Genomic DNA, 21,938 nt, shown 5'->3' with positions numbered 1-21,938 from the left:
ATTTGGTAACAAATGAAACGGTAATTTTAATGAAGCATCATTGGCCAAACATTTTCATATTCTGTCACAATACAATAATAACGATTGAACCAATGACATTGAACCAGTCGGAATGGCCACGTTTCAAAAACGCAGAACACTTCCTCTCCAAACAAATTCTCCCACAACAGTGAATGGCCAATACATATGTTTTCTATCACAAACAATTTGCAATGACTGAACGAATACAAGTGGGCTTCTTTTAAAAAAGAAACACAGAAGAGGTCCAGTGTTGCTCCTTTTAAAGTTATATCAGATACATAGATCACAATTGTTATCTATGTCTCTAGTTATATGATAGATTATGCCATAGACGAAAAACAGTTTCCTTGTTGCAGGTCTATGTGACCTATTAGGGGTCATCATTCTGTTGGTGATGGCCAACCTTCGTATCAAGTTTAGAGATTCTAGGCCCAAGCTTTCTTGGGTTATAGTCTGGAGACTGTTTTTCTGGTCCAGGTCACTGTGACCATGACCTAATGACCTCAGAATCAATGCGACCATTTTGCGAGAACCTCACCTGACAGGCTTGTTTGTCAACTGCCCCGTTCGTTTGGCCGAAGAGAATAGCATCCGAGAAGCTTTAGAAAAGCTTGGAAGAAATTCCCAATCGAACGAACGTCTGCCAGAAGTGAATAATATATCATTCTTTTTATTTGAAATGTATTTGTTTTATTCCGACTATTGGGTGGAAGCCAAAGAAGATCTTCTAAAAACAGAAGACGCACAATCGAACATCTCGAATGAGCTCTTCTTATTCCAGCTCAAACGAAGAGGTCAAACGTACCGCCAGTTAAACAATAAATTCATTTAATTGAACGAAATATATTTTCGCGTGATTCAATTCATATGCAAATCTTTGAATACTGCGAACAAAGAATAGTAAATATATATCTATATATTTTTTATTAATAACTGAACCGTTTCAAACATTGGTAACAATAGTATTACACTATATGTCTTTATTTTAAACGAACAATTATTTTCGTCTTAGAGGATTTCAAAACTTACTTGTGCGCAAGCGCGTTGTGCCATTTTAGACTGGCTTACCGTAATTTGCGCTAGAAAGTGAAATCTAACGCCGTAAAATTAGTCTAGTCTAAATCCTCCTAGTTTGAAAGCCAGCACTATAGACCTCTCCAATGAGCAACCCCATCAACATTAGCTGCAAGACATTCTATTCATTCAAACATGTATTTTCATTCGCCAAAAGTACTTACAGTATTCGCTTTTTATTGACAAAACCCTAGAAGACGTCATAAATTTAGATATTGCGTACTCGAAATTTATGTGCCGTAGCTTGATTAATATGAAATAAGGCAAAGCCTCAAAGCGAGCTCAAAGAAATCGGATTTAGCTAAAAATATTATGCATCATTTATTTGTCACAAAGAAACTATTCACTAGTCACAAGAATTCAGGAGAACCTATTCACTTGAAAAAGTCTACATTTAGTGTCACCATACCTGTAACAGTGAATATCATACGTTGCAAAATTTATGGGAAGCCGGTATCACGGTGACGTCAATACCGCGTTCCTGTTTCTTTCTGCTTATTACTGACATGTTTTCCATTTTCTGGCCGATGCTTGATCTTTTAAATGAAAACAATATTTTTTTCAAACAACTGGAAATCATTCTTTCATTATTGTTGAGTGATGAATATTTTTTAGCAATTGAATGAAGTTCTGTATTCACTCCGGAAAGAAGTACTTCCTGTGAGCACCTATCCGCTAGGGTGCGCTTTTTAAATACTTCCGACGAAACTTTTCAAATCCACCACCAAGTGTGCAAGTATACTTGCGTTACCGTAAAGCTCGATTCTCCAGCTCGCTATTATGTCGGATACCTATAAGATTTATTACAATTATCTAAATGTTTTGTATCGACATGTGTATTATAATGTACTGGTAATAGTGACATCAATTTAAACGATAAGAAGTTAAATGTCATATATATGAGACACATATTTGGCATTACGATCTCAAGGGACTAGTTCTTGCTATCATAAAAGTATTTGTAAATGGTTACAAAATGACTGTTTTATGTGAACTTAATGGAATATGTGGATGCCGTACATATAAAATTGTAGATTCAAGTATAGCATGAACATAACAAAAGCTGGGTTTGAACATATTGATAAATATTTCATTGATGTACGAGAACTGCCGAATAAAGGTAGCCTGTGGATATATTTTTAAAAATACGTTGATATGGAAAAGCTAAAACGTTTGATTGTTGCCGGTTCTTATTAATTAACACAGGATAAATATTTGTGTATGTCCTTTATCATTGCGATCATATGAATAAATGTCCTTTGACATGTTCAATGTTAAAGTCTGAAACATTACTAATATCATCGACTTTGTCAGTTCTGTGCAGAACTTTTACTGAAGTTCTATTAAAATACAGACTCAATGAATGATTAACAAAGTTTTATTTGCGTTCCGTCGTTAGTCTCCATTAACATCTCAATTCAAACGAAATCAACCTTTACCACTTCTATAATTTGTGTTTAGAGTAAAGCCGATCACTGGACTTCTAGAGACAACATTCCTGTTTTGTTCTCATTTGGAACCTAACTTTATATTTACTAAAAACATAACATTATACACTTTGCCTCTCAGCAGGAGAAATCTTTCTAAAACTTGTTAAAACCGTCAATGTTGCTGAAATATATAACCCTACATTTTCTATAAAGATGAATGAGTACATAAATAAACCAAACTGTAATCACTATACAATAAAGTACGCAATATCCCAAAATACAAGTTTATGTTTACAAGTTTATTATATTCCATTCCATTAGGCTAAGAAGCCCATGGGGAAAAACATTGCATGGTAGTAATATGATGAACAGTGATATCAACAAATAATATTTGAAACTTAATGACAAATGTTCTAAATAGCCGGAGAAGGTTACATGTAATTTTGCTAAATATGCAATTCAAATAGCAGAAGTGGTATCTACATAGACACATAATTACCGGTATATGTAACCATTATACAAGAAACATTCTGCCATGTTCATAAACAATGTCATACCAAGAGAAATATATACATATACATATACATAATTATACATACCTCAAAAACAAGATCACCGTAAACCGTTCACGAAAGCAAAAAGAAAGGTCCAGATGATGATAACTTTACTGTATAAAATATTCCAATAAGTGTTAACCTTTTCCCAAAAACGAATAAAGGTTAACATTTTGGAAATATTATATTGATTGAAACATTGATATTTTCAAAATTTGTTTATTTTTGTGTTATATTTAATATATTGGCTTAACTACACTGATAAACTACAAATCGAAGTAACGATAAAAGTAAATGATGATTTTAGTACCTCGGATTCTTATCTAAACAAATAGTCATTTCTTATGGCAAAAGCATTGTGTATAAAAGATCCTAATTTTCATATGACTGATTTATTTTCGGTTTTTATAAGTTCAATAAACTTTATCATATTCGGTCGTTTCCAGTATCTTGAACAAATAAATCGTTTCCTTAAATCAACATATAATGGACATTCAATTATAAAGTGATACTCATCTTCAAGTATATTACAAAAAATACATTTCCTTTCATTTACTGGTATACGAATTGGTCTTGCCCATCTACCAGATTCAATATTCAATCTATGTGACGATACCCTTAATCTAGCTAATGACTGGCAGAATTTGCTTACAGTGAACATGGTGAAATAATATAAATATGGCTGAAATTGAAAAGATGCAATGTTCCTATAGAATAAAGCTCTACTCGAGTCATTAATTCTACTATTCCAGTTTTGAACAAACTGATCTCTTATTCTTTGTTTCACTACATGTAAAAATAGATCAACATTACCAACATTTTGTTGGAGCCAATCGTCATAAAAACCTAATGTACATAACAAATTTCTTACTGAAGAGCACTAGTTTACCCGATTCGGGTTATCTTCATAATCATGTTTTAGCATATTATAAACTCGATATACATATTTGTTTTCTTTTGCATGTAGAATTTTTATCCAATACTTAATAACATCGTAATAATGGATACATTTATATTTTGTTCTACCGAGTTCACCATAAATAAAATCATTTTGTGTCGTTTTCTTGACACCTTACAATATCTTACAAAATTGAAGATGTACATACCACATACTTCACTACAATAATTTAAGATAGGTGTCACCAATTTATCAGATAAATCTAGTTTGTGCTTAGGAGAAATATATATAAACTTGTATAAATATTTATTTAATCTAAAAATTGCTTTTTGGGCTTGGCCTGACAATGTATTCTGAGCTGTGCTAAGTGATCCACCACACGTAAATACAATTCCTAAATAGGAAAATGTATTTACTATTTCAATTGGCTCACCATCGTAAAAGAATTCAATATTTCTTGATAATGTACCACCTTTTCTAAAAATCATAACTTTTGTCTTAGAGGTGTTAACTTTCATTCTCCATGTCTTACAATAATCACTTAAAACATCGATACATTGCATATACATATATCTTGTGTAGAATAAGGATAATAACATGCTTTATCAAGTATCCCAGTGGAACGAGAAACGAACAAATAATAAAACAATCATCGACAAATAATTTCCTCTTTGATGGTATTATAATGCATTGTCTTATTACTATAACTCAACAAATTAATTTGTACATTGCATTGCAGAAGATTTGCCTTAGTATGACGTTGTGCTCACAGTTCTTTTAATTATATAATTTAGGTTACATTTAGAAACATAAATAAAAATGCCATACCTTGAAATTAAAATAACCGTTCATAAGGTATCAGTTATAGCCAAAATGTAAAATGTATTGAAGATAAAAAAATAACACTTTCAACTTAAGATATTTTGATTACCCGATTTTTATTTAGACACAAATAGGTGAAGTATTAGTAACGTCTCCCATCTTAGACAATTTTCATACATACACAATTGTTTGGCAGGACAAACTGTTTGCAAAACAAATGTTCCTATAAAAACTATATATATGTGATTTTACTGTTTTCGTAGCAACAGTTGTAAATGACAAACATATAGATGGTAATCCATCGTGTCTTTTTGGTGATGAAACGATACAAATGGTAAAGTAAAAAGAGTTTTTTCATGGGACTTACTATTATTCCATGATAGTTAACACACGATTTTGTACGGGAAGAAGGATCGTCACTTCCCGTGGTGGTTATTTTTATAACACACGTTTATTTTTTGATCGCACAAAATTGTATTCTTTATTGAATGCCCTAACTGAATGCCAAAAATTTTATACGTTGAATTTATATGATACAAAATATGTTACACTGAAGGTGAATATCTGCAAAAAGAGATAACTCATATATCACTTTTATTTTTACTTGTTAAATGAATCCAGCACGAAAAGACGCTCCAATTTATTTACTGATTGTAATAAGGAAAATTTTGTTTTGCTTGAATGAATGTACAGAAAAACGTTCAAATAACACTGTTATGGCGGGGTAGATGTTTAGAAATATTGAGAAAATGATTTCGATGATTCAATCATTTGCTTAACTTGGTTAAATTAATTCAAATGAAAAAAGAAGTTATAGCAAAACAGTGATTATATACGATTGACCGTTATACGTCAGACGTAAATAATTTAGCGAGGGCGCAGTCCGAGTGAAACTATTTCGAATGACGTATAACCGCCCGAGTGTTATACAGTGTTCAAAGACTGTTTTGCTATCACTTATTTCGATTCTAATATGTTTTTATTCTAAAAATTAGACACAGATTATGGAACTGTTTGTTCGCGCATACATTGCGCCAAATGGTATGTCGTCACGCTCATTTGTTTATATACGCCAGGACCCGAAATGGTAATATGTCTTGCGAAAGGATTCAGTTTTGGCAAATATGACGGCGGATTATTCTGCAAAGCAAATAGCCAACTCAGCATGGGTGTAAATTAATCGAAAGAGTTGTGAAATGTGACATTTCGTTTTAAACGTGCTATTAAGTAAAGTATTTAATCAAATTTGAAAGCGCTTTTTCTAGATGCATACACATGGCGCTAAATATCACGTCGGCGTGACTTCAACATAATATCGTTGTGATGATTTAAGCATTGCTAGTCATATTAGAATGACAATTCTTGAAATTACGCTGTAATAAATGCATTAAGATGTCATAAAATGCTCTGTCTAGTTCTAAGGGAGGTCTTGGTTGTGTCGCTTACAATGTTAAAAAACGACTGTGAACGAGGTGATCTCACAGGGCTTTTTGTTTCCAAATATGAAATAACAAATAGTGTTAATCAAAGAGGAAATACTGGCAGGTACCCTGCATATATATCTTTGTTTTTATTTTGCATGTAATTCAGTAATTACAGTGCAAAATATAACAATTTGTAAAATATAAAATTTAAAATAACTGAAATAAGTATTAAAAAATATTTTGACAGTTCGTATAGAAGAATGTTGCAACAATCACCGGAAAATGTATACTACTCTATTTCACATGATGCTTAGGTTTTAAGGTACAAAAAATATTGATCTTATGCAGTATTTAATGGGACATAATATTTGTTTACGGTTTTAAGAATGTTTCGAGGTATCGAATCTTAATCTTTTATCAAATACTAGTATGTGATTTTTTGTGTTTTTATTTTCAGTTGTAAACCTCGACGGTTTTAATAGCTCTAAAATATAAATAAATACACCACTAGTTTGTTTTGCCTATGTTGTATTTAAAATGATTCAATGTATATAAATTATTTGATTCAGAAATATAAACACTAACATTTCATTGGCAAAAACTCAGGCCCGGATCCAGAATTTTTGACTGTGTGTGTGGGGGGGGGGGGGGGGGGGGGGGGGGGGGGAGGGGCCCTCGGCCCTGGATCCGGGCCTGAAAATTAATAATCGATTTGCTTACGAAAACAAATCATTTATGGATACACGTATTATAATGAATTAATATCTTTTATCACATGTTTGACGTCGCGGGAGTGTAATAAAGTCATTAAATAAAAATAATAATGCACTAGTGTAATAAAGCTTTGACGTCGACGTCGTTTATAGTATTGGAAACGTTGGTCAAAATGACCGGTTTATATAGCAAAAGAAAGTAGAATTTTTGATGTTTCGACAGGAAAGGCTAACATTTGATAAAAAGAACATTACATTTGTGACTTCTCACATCGAATTTATTAAACTTGTTGTATAAAATTGATAAAATTCTAGGCAGAGCCTCGCATTTTTTATTATTTTATTCAATTCGTTTAATAAATTCAGTATGAAAAGACACTTATGTAATATCCTCTATTTATGAATTAATATTTTAAAAGATATTTTGCCGTATACGTCAGTTAAAATGACGATCACAATGATAACAAAATCCAATAGTACAAATAGATTGACAGACTCTTTCGTACTTTCACAGCATGTCTTTATCCGCTTCGTGTGTTATTGGCATATTAATATGTTATGCTTTAATGATAGGTTCTCTCTTGTCATTTGCAGAGTTCTTCCTGTAACAACTGGTTCAAGAAATGGTCACTACTGTAAAAACTATACCGGGTATGTTTATTTCAGTTTATATTGATAAGTAATAATGTTCTCAGACAGCTGCACATGTATATGTTAATTTCGAAGAGTCATTCACAACAATGTAACTAATTTCAAGAGGTATGTGGTTAAAACCTTTTGTTTAGACGTTTGTATTATATAATGATTTATTTTCTTTCGAACATGTAACTCGGATGCTTCAATTTAATTTCATTTTTCCATGTTACATTATTTACAAATTACTTTGTATTCAGAGTTTTTAACAAGTAGATAATCGTCTTTAATAAAAAAAGAAAACAAATTATATTTTCGACAAATCTTGGATTGCTCCTCACAGACTGAAAGAATTGAGGAAAACAACGGGAGAATGATAGTAGCAAATTAACTTTAAGACATAATACAGAAATTATTTCAGTTGTCCGAAGCTATTGCACAGCTTAACTAAATTTAAGAGAACGGGGAATGAAAACGCACGTTTAGAATAAAACACATCCATCTTTTTGAATCCTACTTACCGATCTATCTATTTAAATATTTTCGATGGTTCCATGTTATATCATATTTATATTGCATGTAGAGGAATTTAACACTTTTATGTTAACAAGCTATACCACAAAGGAAAGGCGAATCTAGAACTATGCTGCTATTTCTTAAAAAGCGACCGTCCTCAGCAAAATAACTACTTCCTTATTTTCCCTGTTGATATTATTTCGTTATACATGTATTTACGGTATGTCCAAATCTATTTTCAAGATGCAACATGCTCTTACTTGAATATTTAAACCTTTGACTTTTGGTGGGTTCTGTTTTAAAGTATATCTTACAAATGTCTGTACATTTTGTAATCATCGTATGTTTAAAATACACTGATTACTTCCATTAGAATTTAACGTAAGTTTTATAAGCGAACACGGTCAATTCGTTATCATTACAACTGGCAGCCTATTGAGATATTGTTTTTGTCTCCGTCTTTTGGTGGATCCCATTTGTTTAAGGCTGTAAAACCTTCAAGACACAGTTGTCTGATTCTGCCATCTATCAGTGTTGCTGATGTTCTTATACCAGTAATGTGTTTTCCAATATTATGTTGTTACTTTCAGCTGTATACATTGTGCTATTTAACATTGTATTGATGCAAGCAGAAGAAATGAATGATGTTCGTGAATGAATTGTTTTATAATAAGCGGAATTGAAATGATAATTACTTATAATTGAAGGTAAACTTTTTATATTTTTTGATAAACTTCCTGGAAGTTTATCGCTGTAAAAGCAAAGTATAGTAAAATTTACTGCTTGGTTTTATGGGCTTAGGTTTTGGACAAGGTATTCATTTTTGCCCGTCATTATTTATAATATTTAAGTGTGTACTAGCTGATTTGGGCATCCAGTAACAGAAACATATTATAGAAATATAAATAAAGCTATTTCACGACATATTATCTATTATATCGTCATATTTCTTGCTTAACATATTCTTTCTAATTTATTATCACATTGTTTCGCGAATGGAGGCCAGTTTTCTTTATTTTAATGTAAACTATAAAATCGGACGTTTCTAACTTGTAAAACTTTAACAGCATCTGTAAGCGTAAACGTTTTATACAGTTTCTGTATTTTTTTCGTACATTGTCATTATTCCTGCAACTGTTTTGTCATTGAAAACAAATGCTACTAGCTGACTTTAATCAATATATTTCAATGGTCGGCGGTCATTTAGTTAATATAGCCATTGAAAAGCCTAATTTCTTGCCACAGCATGGACAACAGAAGTAAACAATTTAGATATATGATTCTTATGATAAAGTCATGACAACTGCTTTGTATTAAATGCCACGGGCTTTACATAGGAAAACAGTACGTTGATTTCTCCACTTCATTGCAATAATTAGAGATTAAGCTTTTCCGATTTTTTTTTGTAAAAGTCCTTGATACTTTAGTTTTCAGATTGTACAACTGTTAATAAAAGTTTTGTATATACTTACCACAAATACATATAAGTAATAAATGAGAGATTTACAGCTCGTAAATTGTCCTGAAAGGTAATTTTGTCCTGAAATGTTACATTGTCATTACATATCATGCAATTTTTAAAACAACTAACCAAAACATTTAGTACATGTATGGAATGTATACAAAATATATATTTTCAATACACACGATATATACATATATGAAGCAATTTTATGTGACGGTATCTAAATAAAGTTTACGTAATTACAATCGTCTCCGTTAAATCGTAAATTTGAGAAAATACATGATTTCTCTTTTTAGCATCAAACAGTTTCCTGCAAAAATGGCGTACACATTTATGTTGTCACTCTAAAATGTAGAGATATACATAAAGCGACACATTTTCATATAATTATGAGGGTAATCATATATTTTTAACATATTCCCATTGTCTCCGTGGAAGGGTCTGCAAAAATGTTTGAGCAACTGAAAAGATTGTTTACAAATTAGACCGCAAGTTCCACAAATATTTAAACTGAAACATCCAACATAAAGTTAAATTAATAGTTTTCGTGCCATTTTGTTTTGCAAATATCAATCTGTCATTGCATATTTTTATGGATTTCATAGAAAAACAGAGACATTTTATTACAACTTTCATTTTCCTTGCATAATTATAAACCACTTTTGGGTACTTGTATTGTAAACACTTAACGTTAGAAACACTAACTTCTGCTATCAAATCAAAAGCGTCTTTAATTTGTGAGGTGTTTTGCGGAAGATAAATGTATTTCACTTGTATTAATATATCTGGGAGGAATTACGATGAAACTTTGCAGCAACAAACATACATATCATGCACTACCATAAAAAGGTGTTTCCATGGTAAAGATATAAATACTTACGTCTATAGCAGAAGTAAAAGAACGTTTCGAACGATAGAAGACAACCAGACAAATATATAGCACACCCAGTTTGCTTGATTCTGTTCATGGCAGGTAATAGAAAGAGCAACATCCCTCACATCCTCCTAGCACCGGCGTAAACGGAACTCTAATATTCAAATATTTAATGAACTCTATGATCCCGAAAGGTCTTTTTGGAACAAACACACAAACACACACATAGAGAAGTTGGTATTTTACATTATCTGAAATAAACAGCACAGTATAACTTTCATAGAGAATATCAGGTTATTGTCAAAATTAAGTTTGTCCGGCGATTCGCAGAAAGAATATTTTGGCTAGAAATATATTTTCTGAATTGAGACAGATAAATATAAATTCACAACGAGAGTAACCTTATTTTTGTTCAGACTTTTCATTAAAAAACTCCTTCATGCAATAAATGCTACTTAGCTTCTGACATAGCACACAAATATTTTGATAAATGAATGTAATTAAGCGTCTTTTACTTTAATTCAGTCTAATTCTTGAAAATAAAGTAGCATTCACAAATAAATGTTTTGTTTATTGAAACGAACTTTGATCAAGATGTTACCATTTTAAATGCACTGTACAGTCTATGAATTCTAAAACTGATGAAATTAGGGGAAGGTAAATATCATTTATCTGGGAATTGCTAACAATATACGCCGGTAACTAAACCTAAAATATTAGTATACTTACAATTCCATTACCTTTACGTACGAATGCTTGAGATCGTATGGAGATTCACGCGAGTTTTCTCATTGCAGCTGCAAATTTGCTATACATCGCCTTGCAGTCTGGCAACAAACTATCACAACAGAGGGAGATAATTAGTTAAACGTATGTTATTTGAGGATGCAAGCATTTTTAACTTTCAAAATAATGTTGATTAACCGAACTGTCTCGTTTCATAAGAGTAAATTACTGGCTCTGCAGTGTTACCGGGAAGAACAAAGTATCGTGAATACGAGAAGATGCAAAATGAATTGCAATCTGTTCTATGCAATAATAAAACACTGTCCTTCTTACAGTCTTAGATAGCCTTAGATAGCCTCAGTTTAATCCAGTCAGTTATTCATTGCATTTCATTATTAAAATGATTTCTAAAAGCACTATGATTTTGTACGTGTTAAAGGATGTAATAAATGTAACGAGTATGTTTGTTTTTCTTTGAGATTTCTAACGATTTTTATTGAAAGAATACATTTTTAAATACATTTCAAGCTCGTCAGGGTAGCGAATATTAGAGGTATTTCATCGTAAATTTATTTAAGTTTATTTTCCAGTATATAATTGGAAATGGGAGAACCCTGAACTGTAATGTCAAAATTAATTTGTTTTGAAATTGTCAATAAGAACTAAAATGAAAGTGATGTAAATAGTTCATAGCAGTATTTATCAATAGAATTATATGTAGAAACGATGTCCGCTTTGTAATTATGATGTAAAACAGAAATATTTATCTTTACTGGTTGACTTCTAATGACAACCTGGATCCAGTATGTTAGAATGTTTAATATAAAATATCAATGTATTCCTGATTTTCGCTCTGTTTTGTATGTAAAAGTACCGGTATGAATATACCGTATTGCAATAGTGCATTTCAAACTAAAACTAATGTATTTAACGCTTAATGCATGACGCTGAAAGTGACTTCTACATATTGACAGGAAAAATAGCATGATGAATACTACCAAGGGTATTATCTTATGTAAACTCATCAATGTATATATCAGTATGGATTAAGTTGAGATTAGAAAATGCCAATGTAAAATGATATTGTAATTATTTACACATTCATTTGATGTATTGATTAACATAAATAATATACTAATTCTTATTTCCTTTAGCCAACAAAAATAAATCACATAAAATAAATGGGCTACATATTATTCCGGCATTAAATAAAATATTTGCAAATTCAAATCATAACTCTATTTAGCTTCTTTACTGACAACATATTAGTAATATTACCACTACACGTAAAGTAGGATTGTTAGTACATGTGTAGGAACAACTCCGTCATCATAAGCTGTAACACAGATAACATGTGTTTTCTAGTTTTGTATTCTCTTTCTTCAACAATAATATCCTTGCAGATCACTGCGTTATTGAACGAACCCAAGAGGAGTTCCTAATAATTACTGCAGTTTCTCTCAATGAGGTCTATCATTGTATAAAGTTGCAATTTGGTACCCTTTAATACCTTTTGAGTTATCCTCCGGACGGACGGACGGACGGACGGATGGGCGGTCGGACGGACAAGATGGCGACCATATGCTCCCCCCACTTCGGGGAGCATAAAAATATGGAATATTTATTGATAATAAAAGTGACAATTTGAAATATCTTATATCCGAGAACCATTATATGATGTTAGATTAGAGCAATATATATATTAACCTTATCTTTCGTTGTGAGATCGCAAGGGATTATTAATTGCTAACATAAAACAATGTGGGACTGTTTTAATAGACGTGAAATTTTGAAAAAAAAATTAGGAAAAAAATAACATTCAAGCACAATAAAAACATTTTATAGCAGACATTTCATTGAATATCAGCCGATGAAAGAGAATTAAAAAAAAACAAAACAAAAAAAAAAAAACAAAAACAATTTACATATGTTTAAATTTAGTAAATTTGGTTATCTGTGGTTATCATTAATTCAGACAGGGCTTGGATTCATTCTGTTGGATTACATGTAACATGAAAATTCTTTCTTTCAGGTTTTATAAATACAATATAAGCAGCAAATACATTATTAAAGTATTATACGTATTATATTGCTAATTTATTTTGAAAGTCGTACAAAAGATGAAATTTCGCCAATTAAAATGACTAATTACTATTGCCTATATCATACTTGTATATAGAATCGGTGATCAGATGTGTTTTCGTTTTCTTCCGAATATGTTGTGATACAAGTGTATTATCAGTGCAGAAGATTTTGAATTCTTTGAATAAAATGGCATGGTTCTCGCTATACGACTCAAATCACATCATTTCATTCAACTCGTTCAATAAACGGTGAAAATACATTCATTGCGTATCCTCTAATTATTTTCACCCACCTAATATTTTTATTACTAACATCCTTAACGTTACAGAGAAGTAAAATGTAATGTACACTGTTATGAAGTACAATTAAGGTTTCTAATGTTGTTATGAAGTACAATTAAGATTTCTAATGTTATTTAGAGTTGTTGTTTAAACGGTAGTCTAAACGTTTCCTGTTAATTATCAACTTTCTTTTGCCAGAATGTAAATCATTCTTTGGCTTTTCAGGTAATTTAATAATAGGTACATTGCACGTGTACAATTAACAAACATAACTACCGCAGTAGTATTTGGCTTTGTTGCCTAATTTCTTAGCTTGCACAAATGTTACAAAAATAGTTTTGCCAATATAATAAATCTTGTATACATATCGTACACATGAGGTAGATCTGCATTTTTTAGGTAAAAGTGTTTCTACAGTTATGTAGAATTTGATTGAAACACAACTTTCATAGCTTCAGAATATACCGTGAACAGTCTGCCAATAAAGATAGGATCATGTGTTTAATTATTCGCTGGCTTGATTTGAAAAAAAATGGATTCAAACAAATTTTTCGTCGCGCCAGCGTCACCAAATTTTTTAAACCCAACTTTTTCCTTAAAGTTTTATACCATTTCAAAAATATGTTTATATCAAACTATGTGTGATAATAAGAAAATCCTACTCTTTATTCTTTCCATTATCAACCAAACTCAGATAGTGGTGTTTCTTTCTTCTGTTATAAACGATATCCCTTGAGGAGATGCTGAAACACTTTATCATGGAAAAGCATTTAAATAACCCGTTAAAATTTATAGCGCTGTGTGGAATTATAAACAGTATTAAACAAGGAGAAATGGCCTGTAGCCTCTCTAAATATCTCGGTCTGTGTAGTGCATGCAATTCAGTAATAACAGTGAAATATATAGAAACTTGCAAAATATCTTAAGTTCCAAATTACTCGAAGATATTTGATAGTTCGTTGAACGAAGAATTACAGTAATTACTAGAAATATTGAACTACTCTATTTCATATGGTACTTTTACATGTTAAACAATAATTTTTGTTTACAAATCATTTTAAGGGACAGAAGATTAGTCTACGGACATTTTTAATTTTCAAATTCCTCGAGCTTTTTTTTGTAAATATCATCACATCGAATGGTTTGAAATAAATGAATAGATTACAGCATTGGATCTGTATTCTGTCTACATGAAGTTACATTTTGTTAAACGTAAAAAAGGTCGTTGATAGAAATGTAAGAAGACGTGTGTACATATCACTTATGAATCAGCATTTTTATCTACTTGTTGGGTTTTTGTCACAGTATCGCTTTAGACTTTATAATAGGTTATCGAGTATGATTATTTCGGTTTATAGTGATGTGAAATAATATATACTTAAGGTGGTATCACGTTTTGAATTTCCAGTGAATGATAAAAAAACAAAACTATTCAGTTTTTTCCAGGATTCAACGAAATAGTTTCCTTTTTGCGCCAGAAAGGAACAATTCTTATATCTTAATATTGAGATTTGGTACCATTATTACAGACATTAAACTAAAACATTAGAAATTCCTACGTGACTTCGGTGAGCTAAACAAAGCAATTTCAAGCACAAATATTAATGTGGAATGTAATGTAAGTTACACACTACAATGTCCTACCAAGATACATACAAAAATAATGCATTTGCAGAATGGAGAGATAAAAGTAATTTGCTCGTGAAAACTAATGACAAATTTTGACAGGTGTATGATGACTCTTAACCTAATTAAAAAATCCGTTATTTCTAACTTCCAGTTTGATTTTCTTAAAATTGGGTCTTCTATATTGTAGCTTACAACTCATAAATTAAAACAATAAAAGAATATATTGTTACCTTACTGTCGTTTTGTCTATTTAAATCACGTAAGAATTCCTATTGTTTCAGTCATTTGTCACTAATTATAGCAACTCACAGTGTGACAATCATACAAAACACATCCCTTATTTTCACATAGATATTGAGGATTTATCTAATGAGCACATGCATTGGAAACACAAATTTAATACCGATTGCGTATTGCAGTAATGCTAAACTATCTCAGCCGTGACGTGTCCTTAAAAGTCACATGTTTATTTCAATTTCAAAAAAGAATTCTAAAAAATATAAAGTTGGAATTATAACACATAATTTCTAGAAATATTTGGTTAGTTAAAAGAGTTTGTTAAAGATTCGAACAGAATGAAGGAAACGAACATACAATATCAGATAGTCTGTCAATAACTAGGATTTCTCCTCTGCTTACAAAACTATAAGGAAAATAACTAAAAAAGTAATAATTATGACTGTCAGATATTCCGTCCATAACAGAATTCCTTCTCTTCGATTGCCAGTGATAGTATTAGATAATTAAAAAAAGAAATATTGAACCTCAATATACATGATAAACCTCTATGGCCGAGTTGTTAAGACTTTGGGCTAATAGTTGTACACGTGGTCATCAGATGGTGTGTTCATACCCTAATAGTCACATTTTTCAAACTCGTTTTATTTTGTTTTCATCTGTGAACTTTATATAGAAAATTTTGATAGGTTTATCTTCATTTTTTGACAAAAAATTAATGAAAATGAACGTTTTGATTAGAACTCGTGGATGAAAAATCTGGAATGGGCTTATTTAAATTCTGATTGATTTTGAAAATCTACATGGTAATATCTTATTATTTTATTTAGATGAGCTGGTTATAGTCCATATATTTTTATTAGGAACTTTTAAAACAAACTTTTGACCGTGGCAGTATTTCATTTAAAAACTATTTTTGCTTTGATGATTAATTTCAGTTTAAAAGAACATCAAAAACAAAAATGGAAAGAACAATATATTATTTTGTTTTGTTTACATCAGATTATATTATCAGGTATCTATAAACAATTATTTTGTCTTTATATGTTCAATATCAAAAATGAGTAGCTATTATATACGAACCGTATATTTTCTCGATATGTTTATGTTTGAAACTATTAGTCTGGACGATTTATATACTTTATTGGCTTTAAATTCGGTACTCAAATTTTGAAAATATGTTTGTCTATGCATATATTTTCAATACATAATAAATATTAAAAGTATTATTTGCTATAAATGCTTAAGCATTGCATAAAAGTTTATATCAATAGCCAGAAGTTAATATACAGCAATCATACTTCACATTGTTGGAAACAAAAAAGAGTGTCTTCGAAAATTCATGTTTCATATAAAATACACCCAACTGTTTGAATTTGTGTTATGTTTATTTCCGACCTACGTAAATATACACAATACTTCGCGATAGGATGTAATATTTTTTCTCCCAACATTCAGGGTCACGTAATAAGAATTACTTGTGGAGGAATTACACAATTGTATATTGATATGATATTGCAAAGCGAACCTAGGTGCCAGTGGAGGAAATATGCTACTTAGGTATAAATCGTTAACTAGCGACAGTCTGGAACCAAATACATTACCTTCCTCATTTTCCCTGTCGTTAATTTCTTTATATTTCCATTGTTTCAAATCTATTTTTAAGATCACACATTAAAGTTACTGTTAATAGCAATATACTTTCACTTGTTGTCTAAAACCCGGACATTATGGCGGTTTTATCAAACATTTTTATTTATTGGCAACTCATATAGAGATATCCAGACAAAATTAAAACATAGAAACTATACGCAGATGATCGAAACCTGTTTAAGATATGCTTTGTATATAGACAGCCACTATATTTCTGTACAGCGGATGACTGTCAAACGTTAGAATTACATACATGTACATTGCTTTCAAAAAATAATTTAAGGTATATTTTGTAAATACACACAGCCATGTTATGATCATAACGAGGCCAGTTATTGAATGCTTTCTCCAAATAAGAGTAAAAAATGAAGAAAATGATACCCTAACGTTGTAACCGGAAATTGCATTTGCTAGTCAATGATAAAGCTTAGCCGTCGCGATTTCTGTCTCTGTCTTAAGGCGGTTCATTGTTATTTAAACACTTTATATAAGGCTGTTAAACCTACCAGAAAGAGTCGCCTGGTTCTGTCATCTGTCAGCAGCGCTGCGGTTACTATATAGCTGATTTTACAGTATCTGTTTATATTAAGTTCTTTTATGCTGTATACGTGCACGTCTTTCACGTAGGAATTAGCGGATTACTTATTTCTGAAGGTAAACTTTTATTTTTCTGAGTTCAATTCTTGAGTAATTGTAGAACTACGAGATTCAAAGTATTAGATCTAAAGGAAACCATTTGTCTTTTTCTTTTTTTATCTATTTATTGTTTTACACGCTGCCAGTTTGCGATGAGAATTAAACTGCGCTTTGCATTTAATAACAGGTTAATAAAGCACATATATAAATAAAATATATTGGATAATCATTTATGATAATATACGTATTAATGATGATATTTGGGATATATTCTTTCTTTTTTTCTTAAAGGAGGCCGACTCTCGCTACTTGAAAGGACATCGGACAAATTTCTAGGGAGTTTGCCTAAATTTAAATGTAATTTCATGATTTCAATAACAGATAACTTGAAATGATGGCTTCAAATACTGACTTCCTTCAGTTCTGTCCCATTCAACACAAAGTGCAACAATGTACTGAAAGGTTAAGGTCAACGGTTTACGTTTAGATTTCAATGTCAGTAATGTTGCCATTTCAATATTAACTATAATTTGAGTGTCGTGGGACTCGATCTGTAACCATTCGAAATATACAGCCTTCGGAGCTATCACCTGCTAATTATCAATGCCTATTGACTTATTAGTCTGGCTAAGCTTTATTACCTAAAAGTGTCTTACTCTTTTATTGCAAGGATTTTATGCTATACAGCTACACTTGTGAATAATGTCCCAGATACACCAACGATGTTACAATAATTTCAATAAGTGCGTAATTATATCATCTGTTAAGCTAAATAATCACATAAATTTTGGTTACAGTCAAATGCATACACATATTTTATATGTATTCATTTTATAATTTTTATACACAAGTGTAAAGTCTTATCTAAATTTATCAAGGTTAATTACGTTATATAGGTTACGCTTAATCAGGAAATAACAGTGTCTAGTGTTTACGTATAAAATACAATATTGAAACCTATACTTGTACAAATTCGTACTTTTCCTACAACATACCAGGGTATACATATAAAATTAATGTTTTTTTCCAGATTTCCATAATGTGAGATTATAAGCAGTTCACAGTTCACAATCCACAGCTCAATGTAAGATTATAACCATATTTAGGATTTTAGGCGATGTCGTTACAAGTGATTAAGAGACGTAAGTAGGTTCGAAATGCCAATAGTCTGTCAGACAAACAAATATAAGAGCGACCCCATCGTATAAGCAGTAAAATAATTAAACGTTTAAACTTTTGTTGTTGTCTGGAGTTGTTTCGTCAACAATTATCCTGGCAGCTGTTGCTGTTTTATTGATGACTCCTCAAAGAATCTCCTAAATTCTAAATAATTATGCATAGTGAAACTGACTTGCCATGCGTTATAGCTTGATAAGTTCTATAGATAATCCGATTTATAGTTGCTGTCTTCATTGTTCCTCAACAAAATTATAAACAACACGCTAAGATTAATGTAGCAAATGTACTAGTAATTATTGCAGCAATTTAATGCTTAATGTATGGGAACTAAATTTGGTCTAATATATGGGTCATATTTTCGGTATGAATATCCTATGGGACAAGTAATTGCTAACATAAAATGAGAACAAACATTCAGGCATAACATAAATATAACAAAAGCTGGTTTTTGACATTTGCTAACAGACATATCAATAAACATTTACAGATGGAAGAGAATTGCCCAGCAGAAAACTGTTATCCATGTTTACTTTTATGAAAATATATCTCCTTGTGTATAAACAGAAAACATTGATCCTAGACTACTGCCATTAAATCGTACAGGATATAAATATAAAGTCAGTTTGGTCCAAATTAAATGTCATTGTGATCAGATTATTAAAGTCTGTCTTTATATTATGCATGTGAAACTCTGATGTTTTGACTATTTTTAACATTTATCTATTCCTTCAATGCTATAAATTTTGCTTGTTTTCGCTCACAGTGTAATTAAGATTTTATTGTTATAATATTTAGTGTAGTTTTGAAGGTTTCCAGCTTATTATCAACTTTCGTTCGCTTTACATCAATCATCCTTGGGGTTTTCAGGTAATTTATTGATAGTTACGGTGTGCATGAATGCATTAACAAACTTGTTTTCCATATATACATAGTTCCTGCAGAAAGCTCAGACTGTTAAACTTTCAGAAATGATATAAAATATTTTGATGATATCTCAAATATCGGATCCTTTAATTTAGCACAGGTTTTATTACACTTTCATGATCATATTCAAAATTATTCCTAGAAAGTCAGTATGACAATTGCATGTCCAGTTTTGCCCCAAAAATCACTGTGACCGTTCCATGCCCCTTTTTTCAGCGAAATTTCAGCTTTGGTGGGTACCACCTTGTAATACAATTTTAATTAGAGCCGTCTCAGTGCGTGTACAAGTATTGAATTCAGCAGCATTTCTTTCTTTAAATGGAAGCAAAGTCCCTTAAGGAAGTACTAACAATTTATATGATAGAACAGCACTTAAATAATCCGTTAGAAATGATAGCTTTGGCTGGAATGACAGTTTTAAATGAAATGGAATGGTCGATGGCGTGCATAGCTATTCTCATTTGAATCGTAAATGCGTTTTTATATTTGCAGTGAAATATATCTTAATTTGTAAACTATCTAATGGAAATAAAATTAATACGCTTAGTTATAATAATAAGCAATTTATACTAACAGCTCGTTGAAACAATTATTGTAGCAACCACCAGGTAAATTGAACAGTCTATTTATTTTGATGTTGGTTGATATGTTAGTTCCTTTAAAAATGTCTGCTTGATATGTGTTTAAAATTAACTGATAGTATTATTATTATTTTTTCCAACCAGAACAATATTTCTAAGATATTCTCAGAATTTAAGAAAGTTCTGTTCTCTTCTTTGATAGCTTTAGAATGATGTACTATTCACGTTTCAGTTTTCATCGTTAGGAAAAAAAACCCACAAAGATCCAAAAAGCACTAAAGAAAAATCCATAACTCCTTATATTCCTTTACTTGAAAATTTTATCTTTTTTTATATTTTCACTAGGCTTGTGTATCTAAGCCTTGGTTAAGTTTCCACTTAAGCCGTATGTGTTTTATTAAAACTCGTTCAAATTAAAGTGGAAATATGTTAAAAGATGTACATTATCTTTTATTTCAACAGATCATTCTTTTTCAAATTCATTTTCTGTCAAACACGGAAAATTGGGAGATAATCATAATGAAATACCTAAAAATAACTAGAATTTCTACTTAACTACTGCTGTTTAGACAAAGTCCGATAAAAAAGTCATAAAATTGTCTTCTTATACGTTATATGAGCCGTGCCATGAGAAAACCAACATAGTGGGTGTGCGACCAGCATGGATCCAGACCAGCCTGCGCATCCGCGCAGTCTGGTCAGGCTCCATGCTGTTCACTTTTAAAGCCTATTGGAATTTGAGAAACTGTTAGCGAACAGCATGGATCCTGACCAGGCTGTGCGGATGCGCAGGCTGGTCTGGATCCATGCTGGTCGCAAAGCCACTATGTTGATTTTCTCATGGCACGGCTCATATCATTCCATAGGCAATATCTATTATTTAAACAAATGTTATATGTTGTATAAGCAAAACTGATAAGAAAATTCAAATGTTAAACATGTTTCAAGTGCTCAGTGAATATGAATAAGTGTGAACGACCAATCGTAAATATTTCGAACACATCCACTACCTGATGCAATTCCGACACACCACTTAAAAGATATTGTTTAATAAAATCTTATCTAAAAGAAGATCCGTAGAATGCAACCAATCAAAGTTATATCAGACTCGGTTTGATTGAACCAATGGAAAGTGCAACACCTCTCGCGTTTAAAAGTGGCATTGATATCCCAAAAATGATACACTTCTTTACAATCACATCGTGATAGGAACCTTTGAATACAAAAAGAACGAGTGTGTCGGAACTATTTTTACATGTCTTAATGAAATATAGACAGGTTTGTAGCGTTCTCTATAAGTAAATAGTAGATACCGAAATTCAAGTGAGAGTTATTAATGTCGCTATTGTCGTAAATATATCAAGGGTTTAGGATCGTGGTGTCTGACAAATGGAATACTGTTATTTAAGTTACTGAAAATAAATGGACAGAATGAGGTAACAGTAATAATTCTTTTTTAAAATATTTCACTTATATACCAAAATCATTTGAGCCAACTCGGTTTAATCGGGTAGATGTCTACGTATTATTTATAGGTAATACATGTTTTCTGAGTATTAATTGGTAATACAGAAATAGAAACA

General features: G+C 31.2%; 1 protein-coding gene across 6 annotated transcripts in view; it reads left to right on the top strand.

The window, feature by feature from the left end:
• LOC123533786 (glutamate receptor ionotropic, NMDA 2B-like) overlaps window positions 1–21,938 on the top strand; it is a 271,661-nt gene that overhangs the window by 107,859 nt on the left and 141,864 nt on the right. For 5 of the 6 annotated variants that reach the window (XM_053519528.1, XM_045315655.2, XM_053519527.1 and 2 more), the window contains exon 2: window positions 7,531–7,587. The gene's annotated coding sequence lies outside the window, so the exon portion shown is untranslated. Of the gene's footprint in view, window positions 1–7,530; window positions 7,588–8,707; window positions 8,793–21,938 lie in introns of those variants that run through there. The other variant, XM_053519529.1, reaches the window with a different exon arrangement.

Source organism: Mercenaria mercenaria, chromosome 12 (genome assembly GCF_021730395.1).
Source record: "Mercenaria mercenaria strain notata chromosome 12, MADL_Memer_1, whole genome shotgun sequence".
NCBI lineage: Eukaryota > Metazoa > Mollusca > Bivalvia > Venerida > Veneridae > Mercenaria > Mercenaria mercenaria.
Note: the sequence above shows the minus strand (reverse complement) of the source record. Positions and strands in the feature narration are given on the sequence as shown.